This window comes from Pan troglodytes, chromosome 3 (assembly GCF_028858775.2).
Source record: "Pan troglodytes isolate AG18354 chromosome 3, NHGRI_mPanTro3-v2.0_pri, whole genome shotgun sequence".
NCBI lineage: Eukaryota > Metazoa > Chordata > Mammalia > Primates > Hominidae > Pan > Pan troglodytes.
In genome coordinates this window covers 19,986,983-20,010,522 of record NC_072401.2, presented here as the reverse complement: position 1 = coordinate 20,010,522, position 23,540 = coordinate 19,986,983, and the positions used below count along the sequence as shown (strand labels likewise).

General features: G+C 36.2%; 1 long non-coding RNA gene across 1 annotated transcript in view; it reads right to left on the bottom strand.

Moving 5' to 3' along the window:
* LOC129143704 (uncharacterized) overlaps nt 1-23,540 on the bottom strand; it is a 475,731-nt gene that overhangs the window by 393,667 nt on the left and 58,524 nt on the right. Inside the window, exon 2 of the long non-coding RNA XR_008547463.2 lies at nt 670-740. This is a non-coding gene — a long non-coding RNA (uncharacterized LOC129143704). The remainder of the gene's footprint in view (nt 1-669; nt 741-23,540) is intronic.

Sequence of the window (23,540 nt, the reverse complement as noted above, 5' to 3'; positions counted from 1 at the left end):
GGCTTAAAAAATACAATTCACCTTTTGCCCTTCCACTCCCAGCTGCAGAATATTAGGCCTCCTTAGAACTCAATTTTATAACTCTGAATACGCAGTGATACTTTTAATAAATAGGCTAAGCTCTCCTGGGCCACAGGCTTCCAATTATAGTTTCTAGTCCAAATCCCCCTTTTAAATGAAGATGATTAAATGAGGGTATTTATGATTTAGACAACAAGAAAAAAAACATGTTCATATCTCCTAGCTAAATACTATAATCTCAATTTTCTTAATATTCAGTGAAATAATTAATGGCAGATTTGAATTGGCTCCAAAATATTCTCTTACATAAACTGCTGCTAACAAATAACAAAGACAAAATCAAGTGGCATAAAATTTATGGGATGGGAAATCTGTCTTGATTATATATCAATTTCATACATAGAATGAGCTGGACAGCTCTGTGTTACAGAAACTATAGGAAAAGCAAGCTCTCTTTCTGCCTCTGATATGAAGCAGTTTTATGTATGACATTTGTCATTGAAACGCTATGTCTCCTTGTATGTTAACTTACAGTGTTAGATTTTATAATATCTAATAACTCTTGAATTCTGTATTTCTGTTTCCCAATAAAATAAAATTCAGTTGTTTTAAGGGAAAGGGCAGAAAATTTGGACCCAGAATACTTACGTTTGAAACTGAGCTCCAAATTTCTCGGCTATAGATCCTTGGATACAAAGTTAACTGGGTAGAATCTTGATCTGTAAAATGGAAATGATAATAGCAATATCACAATTATATTCAAAAGATGCAAGGACATCACTTATGGAATATTTATTAAATTACAAATTTAAAACACATTTTATATCTCAAACATATCCCGATTCTTGAGAAAGCATTGCAATTGATTGTACCTATTTGGAGGATAATGTGTATTGGTGCTCCTGCCAGCTATAAGAGACCCAAAGTCAATCTTAACATAAACAGAAGTCGTAAGCACAACACATAGGCAAGTAAGTGGCCACCCACATGATCTGATTTCATATTCCTTCGAATATATAAATTTTCCCCTTCAAATCATTTTTTTTCTTTCCCTAGAAGTAAAAGAGGGCCCTCCTGTCTCTATACAATTAAAGCTTTTTTATGAATAAGTCATTGTAGCAGTCATCTTAAAACAGATTTCTGGTTATAGGTATGAGATCCCCATGAACCTTAAAAAGAACTTACCTTAATCTTTCCTGTATCAGGGAGTACCTAGCAGGGTGCCTGGTTATGGGTTGGTGTTAAGACAGGTTTGATGAATGGATAAATGAATGAATGCATGAATTTCCCATTAGAATATTTTTTCCCTTTAAAGTTTGTAGAGGTCTGATTAAAGTTTCTAGTAATCGTTTCATGATAGTGCAAATGAATTTCAGATAATTTCTTGGGGTCATGTGAAGAAAGACTACTGAGGCCTAAGTAGTAATTTGAAGAAAGAAACTAGCATAGAGAGAATGAGGTCTCCAGAAACACTGTGCAGCTCCCTTTACTCCCACCCGTTTTGTCTGGACAAAGGAACTCTGAATTCTTTCGAGTAGGATCACAAAGGTTTTCACTGAATAAGAAGGAGTGGCAGCTGCCATATAGGAGGCTCCTGCTATGTGCTGGGAACTGTCCTAGGTATTTTGTGTGACTTATGTAACTTATTCCTCACAACAACCCTAAAAGGAGCAACCCAAAAAATTCTGTTTTTCAGAGGAGGAAACTGGGGCATGCAGTTTTCCAGAGGTCACTCCTCTTTTTAATTGGCAGGATCAGGATTTGAGAGAATCAAGTGCTCCTAACCATAAACCTTTCCCTTTGGAACCTAGAAAAAGCCTCTGAACATTGCCCACTGCTCTATGCTCAGTGTTTGGCTGGTGATGCCAAGAAGTGTAACAGGAGCTTGCACAGGAACTCTTCTGCATAGCTCTGGTCTAAAGTTCAGACTGAGGGCAGATTGCAGCAGGTTGGAGACGGGACTTGTAAAGAATGCTTGTGTGTCCCACATGTTTGGCATAGTAGACACCCTCTGTTCGCCTCAAACTTGGCTGAAAAGACAGAATGCCCTGGCTTCAGATAACTCCAAATCTGCACGTATTGTTGATATTGATGTTCTTTCGTCTGGATGGGAATGACAGGCATCTTTTGTCCAGATCTGGCAGACATACCAGAGCAGAGCTGACTCTCCCTGAATGCAATGTAACCGCCAGCAACACAGACACTCCTAAGCCCCCTAAGTAATACAAATGTCCTTCTTTCCTTTGTCTCCACAAATTATTCATAAAAAATTGAATAAATTGAAATGCTATGTAATTTATGAAGCAGCTGAACTCCAAATAGTTCTGAATCCTCCCATGCCCCATGAAGAAAGGGTGGGGAATATAAACCAGCTGGGATAAGAGGCAAGAAAAGAATGCCAAAGTTGGGGTTCCCAAGGGCCCTAACAACCAAGGCAGTTCAGAACTGCAAAAGGTAGGAGCCAGTCCAAGATAAAGTTGATCAGACGAAGTTGAGCGTCAAATGCCAGACATAACAAGTGCACCCTGAGTTCAAAGAGGAATAAGAAGAACAGAATATTAAATATAAGCATCGCATATCACATGTTTTATGTATAACATGATCTGTCCTCAGCATTTTTAGTGAATTACTTCATTTAATTGAGGTAGACATTGTCATCCTCAGTCAAAGACAAAGCAGTGCTTGCTATGAAGTGTTAGGGATCTCCACTGAAGAAGCAAAGCAGAGAGTTTCCTACTGGAAGGCTCAAACCAAGTCACAGAACATTGCTACCTGTAATACAAGGTATGGGCCCAAGAGTTTATGGACAGGTTGATGTGAGATTAACCTGAGGGTGGGTCCTACATATGTGAAAAGTGCAAAAAAATTGCCAAGAATAACTTTCCTCAAAGATGAGAACTATCAGTTAGTGGATTTCTTAAACTGGATTTAGGGTTGAAGCAGAAAACAAAAAAGATTGTGGTAATTAAATGTTACAATTATATCAAATCATTTCAATACAAGGTACAGAATATGTTGAGACAGAGTCTCTGTTGCTCAGGCTGGAGTGCAGTGGCACTATCTCAGCTCAGGCTCACTGCAACCTCTGCCTCCCGGGTTCAAGCAATTCTCCTGCCTCAACCTCCCAAGTAGCTGGGATTACAGGTGTGTGCCACCATGCCCAGTTAATTTTTGTACTTTTAATAGAGACGGGGTTTCGCCATGTTGGCCAGGCTGGTCTCGAACTCCTGACCTCAAGTGATCCGCCTGCCTCGGTGTCCAAAAGTACTGGGATTACAGGCATGAGCCACCGTGCCCGGCAATGTATTTTGCATTTTTGAAGTAGATATCATTTTCTCCTGAATTGCTTTTTGTCATGAGATTGTCAGATCTGAGAGATGGCTTATCTTTTAGTTACTTTTAGTTATTTTTCTGTGTATAAGGAAATACAGTAAATGAGATACGCAGTTCTTTGTGGGAAAACATGTAAGTCTTGTTCATTTTCCTTATAAAAATAATTTCTAAATTTTACATATTGCATTTTGTGTATGTTTATATACATTTAGATTCTGTGCCAATTGTTGGGTGGTAGGCAGAATAATGGCCTGAAAAGATATACAAATCCTAATGCTAACAGTCTGAGAATATGTTATATTACAAGGCAAAAGATAATTAAAGCAGCTCATCAGCTGGATTATCTGAGTGTCCTCAATATAATTACCAGGTTCTCAAAAGTGATAAAGAGAGGCAAGGAGAAGAATCAGAGAAAAAGATGTGATGGTCAAAGTAAATTAGACTAAGGTAACCTGAGACTCCAATTATTAATTCTGGCTTTCAAGATGGAGGAAGGTAGACTATGAGCAAACCCTGCCTCTAAAAAGTTAGAAAACACAAATAAATAGATTCTCCCCTAGAATGCCCAGAAAAGAATGTAGCCCTCATGACACCTTGATGTGATCCTAGTGAGTCCTGGGTCAGACTTCTGACACACAAAACTTGGGATGAGAAATTTGTGTTGTTTTATGCTGCTAAATTTGTGGTAATTTGCTCCAGCAACAATAGAAAACTAATAAAGGTGAAATGTTATCTAAATATATTGCTTCTTTTGTTTTTCTTCATAAAATATCATGATCTGGCATTTAAAATTTGGAGGCATGATGCTCATCTCTGATTATCTTCAGAGGGAACAACCATCTAAAGGAGTCCTGTAGCACTGTCCTCTGGCTTTTCTTTTTCTTTTTTAGTTGACAAGTAATAATTCTACATATTTATGGGAGATAGAGTGATATTTTGATCTGTGCATACAATATATAATAATCAAATCACAGTAACTAGCATATGTTTTGCCTCAAACCTTCATCATTTCTTTGTTGTTGTGAACATTCAAAATCCTCCTCCAGCTTTTTGAAAGTATACAATAAATTATAGCTAACCATATTCATGCTACAGTGCTGCAAAACACAAAAACTCATTCTCTCTATCTAGCTATAATTTTGTATCCCTTAATCAACCTCTCTCTGTCTTCCTTTCCCTCCTACACTTACCAGCCTCTAATAACTAGAATTCTACTTTCTATTTCCATGAGCTTAAAAAAATCATTTTGGCTCCCACATGAGTGAGAACATAAGGTATTTTTCTTTCTGTACGTGACTTATTTCACTTAACATATTGTCCTCTAGGCTCATCCATGTTGCACAAATAACAGGATTTTATTATTTTTTATGGCAGAATAGTATTCCACTATGCATCTACACCACATTTTCTTTATCCATTCATCTGTGGATGGACATATCTTAGCTATTGTGAATAGTGCTGCAATAAACATGGGCCTATAGATATTCCTTTTATTTCTTTATGTATTATTGTTTTTTTTTTTTTGAGATGGAGTCTCGCTCTGTTGCTCAGGCTGGAGTGCAGTGGCACAATCTCACTCACTCACTGCAACCTCCGCCTCCCAGTTTCAAGCAATTCTCCTGTCTTAGCCTCCCGAGTAGCTGGGACTATAGGCGCACACCACCTCGCCCAGCTAATTTTTGTATTTTAGTACAGACAGGTTTTCACCATATTGGTCAGGTTGGTCCCAAACTCCTGACCTCAGGTGATCCACCTGCTTCGGCCTCCCAAAGTGCTGGGATTACAGGCATGAGCCACTGCATCTGGCTGGTATTCCTTTAAAATACTGATTTCCTTTCCTCTGGATAAATACCCACTGTAGGATTGCTGGAATGCATGGTTGTTCTATTTTTAGTTTTTTGAGAGGCCTCCATACTGTTTTTCATAATGGCTGCAATAATTTATATTCTCACAGTGTATTAAGAGTTTTCTTTTTCTGCATCTTAGCCAACATTTTCTTTGTCTTTTTGATAATAGCCATTATAACTGTGATAAGATGATATCTCATTATGGTTTTGATTTGCATTCATCTGATTATTAGTGTTGTTGAGTATTTTTTCATGTATGTTGGTCCTTTGTATGTCCTCTTTTGAGAATTCTTTTTTAATGGAATTGCCTGTTGTCATTTTTTTTGCTGTTTAGTTGTTTGAGTTTATTGTATATTCTGGATAGTGGTCCCTGGTTGGATGAATAATTTTCAAATATTTTCTCTCATTCAATAGGTTGTTTCTTCATTCTGTTAATTGTTTCCTTTGCTGTAGAGAAGGTTTTCAGTACAATATAGTTCCATTTCTCTCTCTCTGTCTCTCTTTTTCTTTTTGCCCATGGCTTTGATGTCTTCACTATAAAGTCTTTGCCTAGGCTAATATTCTAAAATGCTTTCCCAGTTTTCTTCTAGTAGCTTCATAATTTGGGGGCTTACATTCATGTCTTTAATCCATTTTGGGTTAATTTTTTTATATAGTGAAAGACAGGAGAGTCCAGTCTCATTCTTGTGCATGTGGATATTCAGTTTTCCCAGCTCCATTTAATGTACGCTCTTGGCACCTTTTCAAAAATCAGCTGGCTCTAAATGTGTGTTTTTTTTCTAGATTCTCGATTGTGTTTCATTCTCTATTGTCTGTTTTTATAGGAATACCATGCTCTTTTGGTGACTGTGGCTTTTTAATATATTTTGAAGGCAGGTAGTGGGATGCCTCTGGTTTTGTTCTTTTTGATCAGTATTGCTTTAGCTATTCAAGTTTTTTGTAGTTCCATATAAATTTTAGAACTATTTCTTTTTCTATTTCCATGAAAAATGTAGTTGGTAGTTTGATAGGAATTGCATTGAATTTTAGATTGCTTTGGGTAGTACGGTCATTTTAACAATATTAATTATTCCACTGAATTTGGTGTGTCTTTCCATTTGTTTGTGTTCTATTCAATTTCTTTCATCAGTGTTTTGTAGTTTATGTTATAGTGTTATTTTGTATCTTTGATTAAATTTATTTTTACCTATTTTAGACATTTTTTGTAGCTATTGTAAATGGGATTATTTTCTTTATTCCTTGTTCAGTTAGTCCATTTTTGGTGAATAGAAACACTACTAATTTTTTAAGTTGATTTTTTATCCCACAATTTTACTGTTGCAAGATACAGTAGTATATAAATTCTAAGAGTTCTGTAGTGCAAACTTTAGGGTTTTCTATCTGTAAGCTCATATTATTTACAAAGAAGGACAATTTGACTTTTTCTTTTCCAATGTGGATGACTTTTTTTTTCTCTTGCTTAATTGCTCTGGCTAGAACTTCCAGTGTATGCTGAATGCAAGTGCTCAAAGTGGGCATCCTTGTCTTGTTCCAGTTCTTAGAGGAAAGGCTTTTGGATTTTCCCCATTCTGTGTGATGTTAGCTGTGGGTTTGTTATATATGGCATTTATTATGTTGAGGAGTGTTTTTTCTATGCCTAATTCTTGAGCACTTTTATCATGAAATGATACTGACTTTTTTCATATGCTTTTTCTGTGTCTATTGAGATGATTATATGGTATTTGTTTTTTATTCTATTGATGTGATTTATTTATTTATGTTAAAACATCCTTGCATTTCTGGAATAAATTCCATGTGATTGTGTTAGATTATCCTACCCTTGAAGTCTCTCGCTAATTTTTCATTTACCACTACCACCCTCTAGTCCCTGCTCCTTGGCTATAAATTCCTACTTGTTCCTGTTGTATTCAGAATTGAGCTTCCTTCTATACTGATGTCTCTTTTCTCTGTTTACAAGAGTTACTAAATAAAATATATCTTTACTGCTTTATTTATTTACTTATTGTATTTTTCAGCTTTATTGAGGTATAATTGACAAATAAAATTGTACATATTCAAGGTATAAAATATGGTGTTCTGATATACATATAATTGTGAAATGATTACTACAATCAAGATAAATGTAAGTGGATTAAATCTTTCAATCAAAAGACATAAAGTGGCTGAATGGATAAAACAAAACTCAATTATATGCTGCTTAAAGAGACCCACCTCAGCTTGAGGAACAAACATAGACTGAAAGTGAAGGGATAAAAAAAAATCATGCAAATGGAAACTGAAAGAAAGCTAGGGTAACTACACTTATATCAGACAAAATATACTTGAAGTCCAAAACTATAGAAAGAGACAAACTCATTATATAATGATAAAGGGGTCAATTCATCAGGGATATGTAACAATTGTAAGTATATATGCACCCAACATTGGAGCACCTCAATATATAAAGAAAATGTTAAAAGATCTGAAAGGATAGACAGGAATACAGTTATAGTAGTGGCCTTTAATACCTTACTTTCAACAATAGATAGATCATCCAAACAGAAAATCAATAAGGAAACACTGGACTTGAACCCTACTTTAAACCAAATGGACCTAAGAGACAAAGGTAGAGCATTTCATCTAACAGCCACAGAACAAATATTATTGTATTTGCTGCCTTTAACTAGCATCTGGCTCTGGTTCTATTTGACAGTCTCCAGCAATATATAACATATTCACAATATAATGTAGGTAATATATCTCAGCTTTTGACTGTATCTTCTTAACACCAAAGAAATAAATTGAAAGTGAAACACTAATTCAATCATACATTTACTTTTTGTCGTGTCCCCAACTACTTTTTTCAAATTTATGTTTTAAATTGATATATGTATTTGTCATGTACAACATAATTTCTGATGCATATGTATAAATGAATGATGAAATCTAGCTAGCTAACAAATGCATCATCCCACATATTATTTTTGTGGAAAGAGCACTCAATATATACTATCTTGGCATTTCTCAAGAATGCAGTATATTATTGTATACTGCATTCTTGAGAAATAATATAGTTATCGAGTCTTATTTTTTATCAAAGTATATTGTCAAGTATTTTTTAATTTACTTGTAAAAAAATGGCCAGACATTTTTAGCATGCTGTGGGCCACATGTTAGACATGCAAGTATATTGTTTAGCTACTGTTTTTTTCACATGTGCAACAATGAATAAAATTTTAATGTTTAAATAACAATTTCCATTCTCATTATGAGTAATTTACTTAATTTAAAGGGAATGTGATGTGTTTTAACCAATTAATTTTTTTTTTTTTTTTTTTTTTTTTTTTTTTTTTTTTTTTTGTGGTGAGGGAGGGAGTCTCGCTCTGTCTCCAGGAGGCTAAAGTGCAATGTCACGATCTCAGCTCACTGCAACCTTGGCCTCTCAGGTTCAAGCGATTCTCCTGCCTCAGCCTCCAGAGTAGCTGGGACTATAGGTGTGCACCACCACACCCAGCTAATTTTTGTATATTTAGTAGAGACGAGGTTTCACCATCTTGCTGAGGATGGTCTCCATTTCCTGACTTCAGGTGATCCGCCTGCCTTGGCCTCCCAAAGTGCTCAGATTACAGGCGTGAGCCACCGCGCCTGGCCCTTTTTTTTTTTTCCTTCTTTTTTAAATAGAGACGGAGTTTCGTTCCTGTTGCCCAAGCTGGAGTGCAATGGCGCTATCTCGGCTCACTGCAACCTCCGCCTCCCAGGTTCAAGCGATTCTCCTGCCTCAACCTCCCGAGTACCTGGGATTACAGGTGCATGCCACCGCTCCTGGCTAATTTTTTGTATTTTTTAGTAGAAACGGGGTTTCACCACGTTAGCCAGGCTGTTCTTGAAATCCTGACCTCAGCTGATCTGCCCACTTCAGCCTCCCAAACTGCTGGGATTACAGGTGTGAGCCACCATGTCTGTCCCAATTAATACTTTCCTATGGAACTCTAGAGCTTAGAAAAAACCTAAAGATCCATTCAAGCCAATATTCCATCTTGTCTCCAGAAAGGACAAGTGTAGCCATCTGGGCCAAGAGTTGGTGGTACTTTTTTTTTTTTTTTTTTTTTTTTTGAGGTTTGCTCTGTCACTCAGGTTGGAGTGCAGTGGCGATCTTGGCTCACTGCAACCTCCACCTCCCAGGTTCAAGCGATTCTCCTGCCTCAGCCTCCTGAGTAGCTGGGATTACAGGCTAATTTTTTAGTAGAGACAGGGTTTCACCGTGTTAACCAGGATGGTCTCGATCTCCTGACCTCATGATCTGCCCGCCTTGGCGTCCCAAAGTACTGGGATTACAGGTGTGAGCCACGGCGCCCAGCCAGGTGGGAATTTTTAAGAGTCTGGAGGGTGACTATTGCCCATATTGTTATCCTATACATTTATTACATGCCTTCTACATGAACAGCTTATAACTTTCAATGTATTTAGCCAGAGAAATAGGACATAATTAAATGTCTAAATGAAATGGCTCATATCTAAGAAAATTGTTCCATTTATCATGACATTAGTACACTTGGTTTTTTAAGTTCAAAAGTTAATCGTAAATTTTAAAATTCTAGAATTATTAGTATATAACTAAAAACTGAAAATAACTATCAAAATTGTAGTTACTGAGTTATTTGTGTCAGACATTTTTCTCTTTCACTTAATAATGACTTAACAAATGGCATTTGTTCCAGGCACTTCTAACCATACAGAATGGAATAATGTAAGTTCCAAATTTGAGGAATACAAATGCAGTTGAGTAAATAATGAACTTTACTTATATACTGAGCTCCAATATGTGGTAGGATTGTAACACAAGTATATTAAATCCCAAGGCACTTCAAAAAATGACTACACACTATTAGACTGTGGACATTTAAAAGGCTTTATAATAGAGGTGGCAAGTAAGTTAACCCTTGAAAGATGAGTAATATTTGATGGGCAGGATAAGGCGTATGACTTATGTAGTGGAGCAAACAGCATGAGTAAAGTAGACACAGGGCAGATCGTATTTTTGAGGTTCAATGAATAGTTCAATTTAGCATAAATGTAGAGCATGGGTGTGAGAAAATTTTAAGATAGTACTAGAAAATGCTTATGTCCAGAGATTAGAAGATAGTTTAGAGATTGGTGGAAGTGATTCTAATTATTTGTGCTGCCCTGAGTTAAAGTATCAGCGTTAATTAGGACAGTTGGGAGAATGGATAGCTTATAGAAAAGGATCTATTATAAAGTTGCTGGAATAATCCATAGAAGAGGTAATAATTGTCTGAACTGGATTGAGGCAGAAGGGATAAAGGGGTGGCACATATTCCAGAGATATGGCAGCATTTCCAGAGCTTGTCTCTCTGTCACCCGGGTAGACTAAGAGAACAGGAGGAGCTATTGATAACTCCCAGGGTTCAATCTTTTATAACAGATCTTTTATGACATTCATGGAAATAGAGATTAGTCAGAGTAGCTATTCTGGGTGTAAAAAAAAAAGGATGAACTTGATTTGGGGATATGTTGCTTAAGGATGCCCTCGGGACATTTAGGAGGGGATGATCAGTATCCATTAGAAATAGAGAATGTCTGCTTGGCAGAGAAGCCGATGGGGATCTGACGATATGGAAGATGTCAAATAACACACTGGAATGCAATTTCAGAGGGAGAGAATTTAGAGAAGATAAGGAAAGCGAGTTCAAATAGAACCGAAGGGGAGACTTACAGTGAGCTATCAACAATGAGGATTCAAAGAGAAGTGAGTTTACGAAGGAAAGAAATGGTTCCAACGAGGAATATCGGAGTGAGGTCAAATGATGAGATGTCTAAGACTGTAACTATATTTTATCATTACAAAGCAGCAGTTCTAGAAAAGTGGCAGGGGTAGAACATATATTACAAGGGGCCCATGAGTGACTGTATAGGAATGCAGAGAGAGTGAGAAAACATGCATTTCCAAAGGGTTTCATAATTTAAGATGCATATGTGGAACAGGATCTTGGTGAGGTGGTGAGGGGATTAATGTCATTCCTTTGTGCTAAATTACTATAGTAAGTGCAGTTGCATGAAAACACCAATAAAACAGATGCAGATATGAAAATTAGGAGACTGATTATATTTATTTTTATGTATATAACATATTATATATTTATATATTAATACATGCATAAACCACTCTTAGATGCATATACCGTTTTGTTTTTGGGTTTTTGTTTGTTTGTTTGTTTGCTTTTCTGAGACAGAGCCTCTCTGTCACCCAGGCTGGAGTGCAGTGGCGTGATCTCGGATCACTGCAACCTTTGCCTCCCGGATTCAAGTGATTCTCCTACCTCAGCCTCCTGAGTAGCTGGGACTACAGGTGCATGCCACCATGCCGGCTAATTTTTTGTATTTTTAGTAGAGATGGGGTTTCACCAGGTTAGCCAGCATGGTCTCGATCTCCTGACCTCGTGATCCACCACCTCGGCCTCCCAAAGTGCTAGGATTACAGGTGTGAGCCACCGTGACCGGCCTGCATATTCCATTTTTTAAAAATATATCCAGATTCAAGTTTATGTGCCTTTAAGTTCATCCGGGATCCTTGTCAAAATCTTATCCTAAATGGGAGAACTGTGTGCAAACATTTCCCTTGTAAAGTCATTAAGGTTTTTAAAATAACAGGAATAGCAGTCTTCTAAATTTTATCTGACTTCCTAGCCTGTTAATTTGGAGATGCTTTGAACCACTACTTATCTACATAAATACCAGAAATTGATTTCCATCAAGAGAAATGATCAATCCTTAATGAAGTTGGAAGCTCCAGCAGATAATCCATGTCACCAACAGAAACTCCAGATCTATGTTAAACAGATCAAATCATCTTTTGAAATTTCTGATACAACAGAGTTCGGTCTAGAAAACCATGGAGATTTGGGCTGATGACTATATATTTCAGCCAGGGATGATGGAAAGCCTCTTTGGTAATCTGCACATTCCTTGCTTCCTTCAGAGAGCCTAAATAGGCAGTGACTTCAAAGTTCAAAATAAACTATTAATGATGCAGGAAAATATGTAATATAGAAGTTTTTGGTATTAGCAGAAAATGCAGGTGGATGATTTTAGAGATGAATGTTTTGAAATTCCTATGCTAATTCCAGCAATTCAGGCAATTCTTGATAGTACGTATATCTTACAAGGGGGCCAACACCCTCATGATCATTATGACAGCATGTCCACATATAGCTTGGATACATAAACCAAACAATAGAAAATGGCTCTTCAGATGGCAAATTCTAAGCTTTAGCATTGATTTGCAATCTTGAATCTAGTTGAACAATTTGTCCTTGATTCAATTTCTTTTTAATTAAATTGTACTATGACATTTTGAATTTGTTTGATTTTTTTTCTGAGTTTTCTTTTTTTTTCCATGCAGATGCAATAACTTTGTCCCTCAGAATAGTCTGTATGCTTTACTATAAGAAATTGTATTTTTTTAATGTTTCTGGCCCTGTGAAAAACTGAATATTTTGAGAGTAGGGGTCAAGCCTTCAGCTTGGAGAAGCTCAACACATTTTTACAGAATAACCTGAATATACCCAACGAGTTATTTCCCAAAGCAATTTATATGCACAGAAAGAGTTGTGATTTCTTTTTTCCTCTTGACTTTCACAAAAATAAAGGGCTAATATCACCAGCGGGCAAATTTTGTAAAATTACTCTCCAAGTGTTTCAACAAAACCTGCCAACACAACTCAAGCCCAAACTTCCTCCGTCCCTGCTTTGTGGCAAAGGGCCTCACTGGGAACGGCTGCCAGTCACACAGACAGAGCCAAATTGTTTAGTGGATTTGGGAAGTGGACAGATGTTCTCCTGGGACGATGGAGACAGGCACTGCCACATACATTTTCACTTGATGTGTTAACCAATATTTTTAGCCAATTATTCAGAGGCGACCAGCAGTTAATGCATGCAAAGGCAGGAACTAGAATCATCACTCATGGCTTCTACACAGCCCCAAACTCCTGCCAAAGTGTTAAATACCTCTTGGGTTCTGAAAAACACGGAGTGCATTTGCGTGCCCTTGGATGTGCTCCTTGAGACTTCTATGAGAACATCTAAAGCTAATTATGAAATGGTCATTGTGAATGAATAAATATGAGAAAATAAAACAAATGCTGAGGTTGTATACTTCAAAATACTAAACATGAAAGAATGAGTTTTACATATGAAAATGCATTTGAGGTCTCAAAGGTAATTACCCCGAGGCAGTGGAATAGTGCAATAAAAACAATAGCAGCTGGGCCACACCGATGATATACTGTGCTAACTGCTATTAAGCTAATTTGCAGCAGAAATATGGTGTAATAAGATCTATAATTTTAATGGAAAAATAGCAAAACATAAAAAGCCTATGTTGTCCATTTTATTTAGAGAGATGACAGCAAAAGAGAGTCAATGATTAGAATCTTTACTTCCAAACATCCATATGCCTAAGGCCACAGTGTTGCTTGGAGCTAGTACCTGGAAAGTAAGAAGATAAAGGGATGTAAACATTGTTTCCAAGAAGCTTGCAATGCTATTCATCATATTTAAAGTAGCAATTTCTTCCTAGAAGAAATTGTACTACATGAATATATATATATGTATGTATATATGTATGTGTATATGTATGTATATACATATATATGTGTATATGTATGTATATACATATATGTGTATATGTATGTATATACATATATGTGTATATGTATGTATATACATATATGTGTATATGTATGTATATACATATATGTGTATATGTATGTATATACATATATGTGTATATGTATGTATATACATATATATGTGTATATGTATGTATATACATATATATGTGTGTATGTATATACATATATATGTGTGTCTGTATATACATATATATGTGTATCTGTATATACATATATATGTGTATCTGTATATACATATATGTGTGTATGTATGTACATACATATATGTGTGTATGTATGTACATACATATGTATGTATGTATGTACATACATATGTATGTATGTATGTACATATATATGTATGTATGTATGTATGTACATATATATGTATGTATGTATGTACATATATATGTATGCATGTATGTACATATGTATGTATGTATGTATGTACATATATATGTGTGTATGTATGTATGTATATACATATATGTGTGTATGTATGTATGTATATACCTATATACGTGTGTATGTATGTATATACCTATATACGTGTGTATGTATGTATATACCTATATGTGTGTGTATGTATGTATGTATATACCTATATGTGTGTGTATGTATGTATATACATATATGTGTGTATATATGTATGTATATACATATATGTGTGTATATATGTATGTATATATATGTGTGTATATATGTATGTATGTATATGTATGTATATACATATATGTATGTATATGTATGTATATACATATATATGTACGTATATGTATGTATATGTATGTATATACATATATATGTACGTATATGTATGTATATGTATGTATATACATATATGTACATATATGTATATATGTATGTATATACATATATGTATGTATGTATGTACATATATGTATGTATGTATGTATGTACATATGTGTATATATGTATGTATGTACATATGTGTATATATGTATGTATGTACATATGTGTATATATGTATGTATGTACATATGTGTATATATGTATGTATGTACATATGTGTATATATGTATGTATGTACATATGTGTATATATGTATGTATGTACATACGTATGTATGTACCTATATGTATGTACATACGTATGTATGTACCTATATGTATGTACATACGTATGTATGTACATATATGTATGTATATACGTATGTATGTACATGTATGTATATACGTATATATGTACATATATGTATGTATATACATATATATGTACATATATGTATGTATATACATATATATGTACATATATGTATGTATATACATATATGTATGTACATGTATATGTATGTATATACATATATGTACGTATATATGTATGTATATACATATATGTACGTATATATGTATGTATACATATATGTACGTATATATGTATGTATACATATATGTACGTATATATGTATGTATACATGTATGTACGTATATATGTATGTATATATGTATGTACGTATATATGTATATACAGATGTATGTACGTATATATGTATGTATATACAGATGTATGTACGTATATATGTATGTATATACAGATGTATGTACGTATATATGTATGTATATACAGATGTATGTACGTATATATGTATGTATATACATATATGTATGTATATACATACATATGTACGTATATGTATATACGTACATATGTACGTATATATGTATGTATATACGTACATATGTATGTATATATGTATGTATATACGTACATATGTATGTATATATGTATGTATATACGTACATATGTATGTATATATGTATGTATATACGTACATATGTATGTATATATGTATGTATATACGTACATATGTATGTATATATGTATGTATATACGTATATATGTATGTATATATGTATGTATATACGTATATATGTATGTATATATGTATGTATATACGTATATATGTATGTATATATGTATGTATATACACATATATGTATGTATATACACATATATATGTATGTATATACATATATATGTGTGTATATACATATATGTGTGTATATACATATGTGTATATACATATATCTGTATATACATACGTGTATATACATATATATGTATATACATATATACGTATGTATATACATATATATGTATATATACATATATATGTATATACATATATACGTATATATACGTATGTATATATATGTATGTATATACATATATACGTATGTATATATGTATGTATATACATATATATACGTATGTATATATGTATATACATATATATACGTATGTATATATGTATGTATATACATATATATACATACGTATGTATATACGTATGTATATACATATATATGTATATACACATATACGTATGTATATACATATATACGTATACGTATACACATATACGTATGTATATACATATATACGTACACCCATATACGTATGTATATACATATATACGTACACCCATATACGTATGTATATACATGTATACGTACACCCATATACGTATGTATATACATGTATACGTACGTATACCCATATACGTATGTATATACATGTATACGTACGTATACCCATATACGTATGTATATACATGTATACGTACGTATACCCATATACGTATGTATATACATGTATACGTACGTATACCCATATACGTATGTATATACATGTATACGTACGTATACCCATATACGTATGTATATACATGTATACGTACGTATACCCATATACGTATGTATATACATGTATACGTACGTATACCCATATACGTATGTATATACATGTATACGTACGTATACCCATATACGTATGTATATACATGTATACGTACGTATACCCATATACGTATGTATATACATGTATACGTACGTATACCCATATACGTATGTATATACATGTATACGTACGTATACCCATATACGTATGTATATACATGTATACGTACGTATACCCATATACGTATGTATATACATGTATACGTACGTATACCCATATACGTATGTATATACATGTATACGTACGTATACCCATATACGTATGTATATACATGTATACGTACGTATACCCATATACGTATGTATATACATGTATACGTACGTATACACATATACGTATGTATATACATGTATACGTACGTATACCCATATACGTATGTATATACATGTATACGTACGTATACCCATATACGTATGTATATACATGTATACGTACGTATACCCATATACGTATGTATATACATGTATACGTACGTATACCCATATACGTATGTATATACATGTATACGTACGTATACACATATACGTATGTATATACATGTATACGTACGTATACACATATACGTATGTATATACATGTATACGTACGTATACACATATACGTATGTATATACATGTATACGTACGTATACACATATACGTATGTATATACATGTATACGTATATATGTATGTATATATGTATGTATATACGTATATATGTATGTATATATGTATGTATATACGTATATATGTATGTATATATGTATGTATATACGTATATATGTATGTATATATGTATGTATATACGTATATATGTATGTATATATGTATGTATATACGTATATATGTATGTATATATGTATGTATATACGTATATATGTATGTATATACGTATATATGTATGTATATATGTATGTATATATGTATGTATATACGTATATATGTATGTATACATGTATGTATATACGTATATATGTATGTATACATGTATGTATATACGTATATATGTATGTATACATGTATGTATATACGTATATATGTATGTATATATGTATGTATATACGTATATATGTATAATGCTCATTTCTATAATAAAGTTTTTTAAACAAAGGTATCAATGTGGCAGACTATAGAACTGTATCTGCCAGTGTCCTGTCCATAAAACAAAAATGCTTTGAGTTTTTCAGAAATACATAATATAATAGAGGAAATTGGTTAGTCAGATAATGAATTATTGGGAAACCAAACAGGGGACTAAAAGGCCAGCCAGAGATGACCAACTACAGGAGACATCTATCAGTCTTACAATGGGAGAGAGCAGAAAGCATGGTACCACTCAAAGCTGGGAACACCATGTAGGAGCTGGATCCAAGGAGGTTGACTGCCCCGTGGCAGCTGAGACCACAGAAAGAGGGGCTGAGGGAGGTGAGAGCTGGAACCATAAAAGACACACAGTAACTGCGCTGAAAACTGTTTTCAGGCAGAAGTGGGATTAATACTTTGATTCTCCCTTTCCTACACCCGCAAGTTTCCTGCAGGTGCTTCCTATTGGCAAATCCAGCCAGAAGCCAATAGGCAAGGTATCTAGGTGCTATAGATTGAATGTTTATGTTTCCCCAAAATAAATATGTTAAAATCTAATCCATCCTCACTATGATGATATGTGGAGGCCTTCAGGAGTTGGGGCCCACTCATATGAATGGATTTAGTGCTCTTATAGAAGAGACCTTAGAAGGGGTCCTTCCCCTTTTTGCCATGAAAGGATAAAGTTAGAAGTCAGCAGTCTGGACGTGGTGTGGTGGCTCATTCCTGTAATCCCAGCACTTTGGGAGGCCGAGGTGGTTGGATCATCTGAGGTCAGGGGTTCCAGACTAGCCTGGCCAACATGATGAAACCCCGTCTCTACTAAAAAAATACGAAAATAAGCCAGGCGTGGTGGTATGTGCCTGTAATCCCAGCTACTCAGGAGGCTGAGGCAGGAGAATCGCTTGAACCGTGGGGTGGAGGTTGCAGTGAACTGCGATCGTGCCACTGCACTCCAGCCTGGGCAACAAGAGTGAAACTCCGTCTCAAAAAAAAAAAAAAAAAAAAAATCAGCAGTCTGAAATTCTGAAGAGATCCCTCAGCAAAACCTGGCCATGCTGGCACCCTGATCTCAGATTTCCAGCCTCCCAGTAAGAAATAAATTTCTGTTGCATATAAGCCTCCCAGCCTATAGTAATTTGTTATAGCTGCCTGGGCTGACTAAGGCCCTGGGACACAGAGCCTAGGGAGAGCAGATGAAATGAGAGAAACTTGAAAAACGACCAGCACTCTTTCCAAAGCATAGCCTTGCTGTTCCACCCAAATCCACATGACCACAATCTCTTCCCTAAATGACTACAATGGTCTGCCACAGCTCCCCCACTACAACTCTGACTTCCCTCCCTTTTCCACACTGGAGAGAGAATGGTCTCTTCACATTCCCTAATCTGATCACAGGCACTCTGGTCCCTTTAAAACCTTTCAATATCTTCTACTGCTCTTGGGAGAAAGACAAAACTCTTCATGTGACTGACATGCACCTTCAGGAGCTGGTTCAGCCTAGCTCTGAGGCCCATCTCAGTCACTACTCCTTTACTGTCTATATGATGGTGGTTCTGGTCTTCTTGATAAGTGGTCATTGATTCATTCAATCACTCAGCAAAACTTTATTAGGGGTGTATTAATCTTTTTTGGCACTGCTGATAAAGGCATACCCAAGACTAGGCAATTTACAAAAGAAAGAGGCTTATTGGACTCAAATAAAACAGTTCCACATGTCTAGGGAGGCCTCACAATGATAGGCAAAGGTGAAAAGCACATCTCACATGGTGGCAGAGAAGAGAATAGAGCTTGTGCAGGGACCCCCCCCCCTTTTTTTAAACCATTAAATCTTGTGAGACTTATTCACTATCACAAGAACAGTATGGGAAAGACCCACCCCCATGATTCAATTAATTCCCACCAGGTTCTTCCCACAACATGCGGGAATTATGGGAGCTACAAGGTGAGATTTGGGTGGGGACACAGAGCCATACCATATCATTTCACCCCGACCCCTCCTAAATCTCATGTCTTCACATTTCAAAACCAATCATGCCTTCCCAACAGTTTCCCAAAGTCTTAACTCATTTCAGCATTAACACAAAAGTCCACAGTCCAAAGTCTCATCTGAGGCAAGGCAAGTCCTTTCCTCCTATGAGCCCATAAAATCAAAAGCAAGTTAGTTGCTTCCTAGATACAATGGGGGTATAGGCATCAGGTAAAGACAGCTGTTCCAAATTGGCCAAAACAAAAGGGCTACAGGCCCCATGCACATTTGAAATCCAGCAGGGCAGTCAAATCTTAAAGCTCCAAAATGATCTCCTTTGAATTCATGTCTCACATCCAGCTCATACTGATCCAACAGGTGGATTCTCATGTTCTTGTTCAGCTCTGCCCCTGTGGCTTTGCAGGATATAGCCTCCCTCCTGGCTGCCTTCATGAGCTGGTGTTGAGTGTCTGCGGCTTTTCCAGGCACATAGTGCAAGCTGTCAGTAGATCTACCATTCTGGGTTCTGGAGGACAATGGCCCTCTTTTCACAGCTCCACCAGGTGGTGCCCCAGTAGGGACTCTGTGTGGGGGCTCCAACCCCACATTTCCCTTCTGCACTGCTCTAGCAGAGGTTCTCCATGAGAGCACCATTCTTGTAGCAAACTTCTGCCTAGACATCTGGGCATTTCCATACATCCTCTGAAATCTAGGCCAAGGTTCCCAAGCCTCAATTCTTGATTTCTGTGCACCTGCATGCAGGCTCAACACCATGTGGAAGCTGTCAAGGCATGGGGCTTGCACCCTCTGAAACCACTGCCCAAACTCTACATTGGCCCCTTTCAGCTGCAGCTGGAGTGGCTGGGATGCAGGGCACCAAGTTCCTAGGCTGCACACAGCACAGGGACCCTGGGCCCAGTCCAGAAAACCACTTCTTCCTCCTAGGCCTCTGGGCCTGTGATGGGAGTGGCTGCTGTGAAGACCTCTGGCATGCCCTGGAGATATTTTCCCCATTGTCTTGGGGAATAACATTCAGCTCCTTGTTATTTATGCAAATTTCTGCAGCCAGATTGAGTTTCTCCTCAGAAAATGGGATTTTCTTTTCTATCACATTGTCAGTCTGCAAATTTCCTGAACTTTTATGCTCTGCTTCCCTTATAAAGCTGAATGCCTTTAACAGCACTCAAGTCATCTCTTGAATGCTTTGCTGCTTAGAAATTCTTTCATCAGATACCCTAAATCATCTCTCTCAAGTTGCAAGTTCTACAAATCTCTAGGGCGGGGGCAAATACTGCCAGTCTCTTGGCTAAAACATAACAAGAGTCACCTTTGTTCCAGTTCCCAACAATTTCCTCATCTCTATCTGAGACCTCCTCAGCCTGGACCTTATGGTTCGTATCACTATCAGCATTTTGGTCAAAGCCATTCAACAATGCTCTAAGAAGTTCCAAACTTTCCCACACTTTTCCGTCGTCTTCTGAGCCCTCCAAACCATTCCAACCTCTGCCTGTTACCCAGTTCCAAAGTTGCTTTCACATTTTAGCGTATCTTTTTATCAGTGCTCCACTCTACTGTTACCTATTTACTGTATTATTTTGTTTTCATGCTGCTGATAAAGATATACTCAAGACTGGCCAATTTACAAAAGAAAGAGGTTTATTGGACTTACAGTTCAATGTGGCTGGGGAGGCCTCACGATCATGGCAGAAGGTGAAAGGCACATCTCACATGGCAGCAGACAAAAGAAGAGAGCTTGTACAGGGAAGTTGTGGTTTTTAAAACCATCAGATCTGGTGAGATTTATTCACTTTCATGAGAACAGCATGAGAAAAACCCATCCCCATGATTCAATTATCTCCCACCAGGTCCCTCCCATGACACATGGGAATTTGGAGAGCTACAAGATTAAATTTGGGTGGGGACACAGCCAAGCCATATCAAAGGATCTAGTTCTTGTCAGGCATTTTTCTTCATTCCAAAGAATAGTTAATAAAGTAAAACAGATGCAGTCTGGAATTGCCTAGAACATATTTTTTAGTGTATGAGTGTGGAGGGTCAGGCATTTAGTAAATACATGACTATAGAGTATGTCAGGTGGTTAACAATGCTATTAGGGATGCTTTTGCATAACATCAGGAAATCTTTTCCATTCATGTGATATTTGTGCAGAGGCCTAAAGAAAGTGAGGGAGAAACTCCTATGCTAAAGCTGTATATGCTATACACATGGAAGAAAGAGCTTACCAGGCAGAAAAGAGCAAAGTGCAAAGTATCAGAAATAAATAATAAATTCTAGAACTTTCGATGTCTTTACTTCAGAAGAGAACTTTATTTTCCTCTCACAGCACATTGATTAGATCCTTTTGTAAAAAAATAAAAATAAAAATTTTAAAAGCCTCTATAAGATACAGATTCCTGCATATATTTAAACTTAAATTACATACTCATTGATATAATGAGTTGATAAACAGTTACCTTAATTACTTGACTGTACACACTTTGAGGCTAGTGACTGGGTTTCCATCAGAAAATAGGTATTGGTCAGGACATTGAGGCTCATGCCTGTAATCCCAATATTTTTGGAGGCTGAGGCAGGAGAATCACTTGAACCCAGGAGTTTGAGACCAACCTGGGCAACATAGTAAGACTCTGTCTTGACAAAATAAATACATAAATAAATAAATAAATAAATAAACATATTAGCTAGGCATGGTGGCATGCACCTATAGTCCCAGCTACTTGGGAAGCTGAGGCAAGAGGATTTCTTGAGCCCAGAAGTTTGAAACTGCACTGAACTCCAGCCTGGGTGACAGAGCAAGACCCTGTCCCAGGAAAACAGCAAAAACAAAAAGAAAGTAGATATTGCTTCATAAAAGAGAGACTCCAAATAAAGTAGCTTCAAGAAGTCAGAGGCATGTTTCTCTTGCTTACAACTGTTATACCTTTTCTGGCAGCTCCCCGATATCAGAAACGTGGAACCTATCATGTTTCTCCACTATTCTTAGAATATTTCTGTGTTGTCCAGGGTATCTCATTATTACATTAACAATCTAGGCTGCAGAATAGTGGAAGATTAGCCAGGGCAAGAAGGACAATCTCTCCCTATATGGTCATGACCCAGAAGTTGCACATACCACGTCCCCTTATATTTTCCATTAGGCATAACCTAATCACATGACCACTCCAAGCCAAAAGGGAGGCTATGCAGGCATATGTTCTGGTAAAAAAAAAAAAAAAATGCTATTTCCAAGAAAAAGGGAAGGGTAGATATTGAAAGACACCTGGTGGTATCTGCTACACCAAGTAGAAGGAACAAGGAAGTCAGAGGCCTAGAGATACATATGTGAGTCAGCATGCTCAAAGAGAACTTAATTGAGTACCTTGACTAAAAGCATGTAGGATTATGACTGGATGATAAAGCATAACATTAAAAATGCTGCAAAACATCTGAAGAAACAGCTGAAGGTATTTTTCACTATGCTGTATTGTATAGTCGAATCACAACTTAAATTGGTATTAGGGAGAATGACTGAAGCTTAAACATTAGTGCCTAAAGTGAGAGTATCACTTTAGTGTGGAAATTATAATTGTCTTTCCTCTGAGTAATGGCACACTGAAGAATCTACAAACCATCTATGAATACTTTCTTTTTTTTTTTAAACAGAGTTGCACTATATTTCCAAGGGCAGAGTGCAATGGCACGATCTCAGCTCACTGCAACCTCTGCCTCCCAGGTTCAAGTGATTCTCCTGCCTTGGCCTCCTGAGTAGCTAAGATTACAGGTGCACACCACCACGCCCACCTATTTTTTTTTGTATTTTTAGTAGAGATTGGGTTTCACCATGTTGGCCAGGCTGGTCTTGAACCCCTGGCCTC